Source organism: Panulirus ornatus, chromosome 12 (genome assembly GCF_036320965.1).
Source record: "Panulirus ornatus isolate Po-2019 chromosome 12, ASM3632096v1, whole genome shotgun sequence".
In the NCBI taxonomy this organism is placed as follows: Eukaryota; Metazoa; Arthropoda; class Malacostraca; order Decapoda; family Palinuridae; genus Panulirus; species Panulirus ornatus.
In genome coordinates, this window is record NC_092235.1 from 20,191,236 (window position 1) to 20,193,735 (window position 2,500).

The following is a 2,500-nucleotide window of genomic DNA, read 5'->3' on the forward strand; positions in this document are numbered from 1 at the left end:
GTGTATGTATATACGCATGTATGTGCGTATGTACATACGCAGGTATGTAAGTACATACGCATGTATGTATGTATCTATGTATGTATGTGTGTATGCATATATCTATCTGTCATTTTAAACATCTATCTTTCTGTCCATATTTGTATGTACGTATGTATGTACGTATGTATGTATGTATGTGTGTATGTACGTACGTACGTATGTCTGTATCTTATGTACGTGTGTATCTCTCTATCAGTCTATCCACCATAAGAACGCTATCACAAAACATTATATATATATATATTTTCTCTTTTTTTTGTTTCAAGAAACACAATTGGAAACTTTTGTCCACTTGAAATAGCCGCAGTGGGCGACCACCACTGGATGAGGCAGTGGGGGAGGAGAATGCGGTGGTGTGGTGGTGGAGGCGTCGTGGTTCTGGCAACACTGATCTGTAGAGAAAGAGAGGAGAAAAAAACACTGTTACCAACTCGAGCCACAACAGACTAAGACAACATTCAAAGGCACACTGCTATCTCACATTACTGTGAGAGATTGGCAATAATGTTGAGTATAGAATGGCCTATTATCTAAGTTATCTCAAACACATTTCAGTGACCCCCACATGTAACGTAGTGGTTCAGTAAACATCTGACTTTAACTAAGAGCAAGACACCAATGTCTACTTTGTATATATATATATATATATATATATATATATATATATATATATATATATATATGTATATGCGAATATTCACTTGTTTACCATATGGCGTCCTAGCTATGTCTCATCGTTGTATATCAACTGACAGTTATATTTCTTTCTTGTATCTCCCCTGATGATGTGATTATGACACGAAAGTGCACTTGGGAACTCGTCGTGTTTTATTTCCTCGTGGATTCATCAGAATATATATATATATATATATATATATATATATATATATATATATATATATATATATATATATATATATATATATATATTCATCACACGTCAATACATACTCGAATTGCCTCAAAATCCATGTAGACTCACAATCTTACTTTCCAATCACCTCGACAATGGACCCTGTTTCTCCCAAGTGAAGGAGGTTTGTGTGTGTGTAACATAACACCTGAGCTGGGGATCCCAAAGAAAGAGGCACAGCAGACATAGCTCTCTCTATATATATTTCTATGTCTCTGGCCATAGATATAACCTGTGTCTATATTCCTCTATCTCTGGCCACAGACATAAGCTGTGTCTGTATTTGTCTATCTGGCCACAGACATAACCTGTGTCTATATTTTTCTATCTGGCCATAGACATAACCTGTGTCTATATATCTCTGTCTCAGGCTCAGACATAAGCTATCTGTCTGTCTATATTCCTCTGTCTCTGGCCACAGACATAACCTGTGTCTATATTCCTCTGTCTCTGGCCACAGACATAACCTGTGTCTATATTCCTCTGTCTCTGGCCACAGACATAACCTATGTCTATATTCCTCTGTCTCTGGCCACAGACATAACCTGTGTCTATATTCCTCTGTCTCTGGCCACAGACATAACCTGTGTCTATATTCCTCTGTCTCTGGCCACAGACATAACCTGTGTCTATATTCCTCTGTCTCTGGCCACAGACATAACCTGTGTCTATATTCCTCTGTCTCTGGCCACAGACATAACCTATGTCTATATTCCTCTGTCTCTGGCCACAGACATAACCTGTGTCTATATTCCTCTGTCTCTGGCCACAGACATAACCTGTGTCTATATTCCTCTGTCTCAGGCCACAGACATAAGCTATCTGTCTGTCTATATTCCTCTGTCTCTGGCCACAGACATAACCTGTGTCTATATTCCTCTGTCTCTGGCCACAGACCTAACCTGTGTCTATATTCCTCCGTCTCTGGCCACAGACATAACCTGTGTCTATATTCCTCTGTCTCTGGCCACAGACATAACCTGTGTCTATATTCCTCTGTCTCTGGCCACAGACATAACCTATGTCTATATTCCTCTGTCTCTGGCCACAGACATAACCTGTGTCTATATTCCTCTGTCTCTGGCCACAGACATAACCTGTGTCTATATTCCTCTGTCTCTGGCCACAGACATAACCTGTGTCTATATTCCTCTGTCTCTGGCCACAGACATAACCTGTGTCTATATTCCTCTGTCTCTGGCCACAGACATAACCTATGTCTATATTCCTCTGTCTCTGGCCACAGACATAACCTGTGTCTATATTCCTCTGTCTCTGGCCACAGACATAACCTGTGTCTATATTCCTCTGTCTCTGGCCACAGACCTAACCTGTGTCTATATTCCTCCGTCTCTGGCCACAGACATAACCTGTGTCTATATTCCTCCGTCTCTGGCCACAGACATAACCTGTGTCTATATTCCTCTGTCTCTGGCCACAGACATAACCTATCTCTTGTCTACAACAATTCCTCCTCCTCTTCCTGCTGCAACTTAATTTGTCTCTGAGATCTCTCGTTATCTTGGGCCCCCCAACCAACCAACC

The 2,500-nt window shown here is 40.6% G+C and overlaps 1 protein-coding gene across 4 annotated transcripts in view; it reads right to left on the reverse strand.

Annotated features, from left to right (window-relative positions):
* LOC139751831 (lachesin-like) overlaps positions 1–2,500 on the reverse strand; it is a 193,365-nt gene that overhangs the window by 88,570 nt on the left and 102,295 nt on the right. For 3 of the 4 annotated variants that reach the window (XM_071667454.1, XM_071667455.1, XM_071667452.1), the window contains exon 2: positions 335–434. The exons of the other annotated variant lie outside the window; for it this stretch is intronic. The gene's annotated coding sequence lies outside the window, so the exon portion shown is untranslated. The remainder of the gene's footprint in view (positions 1–334; positions 435–2,500) is intronic. 4 annotated transcript variants of the gene reach the window in all.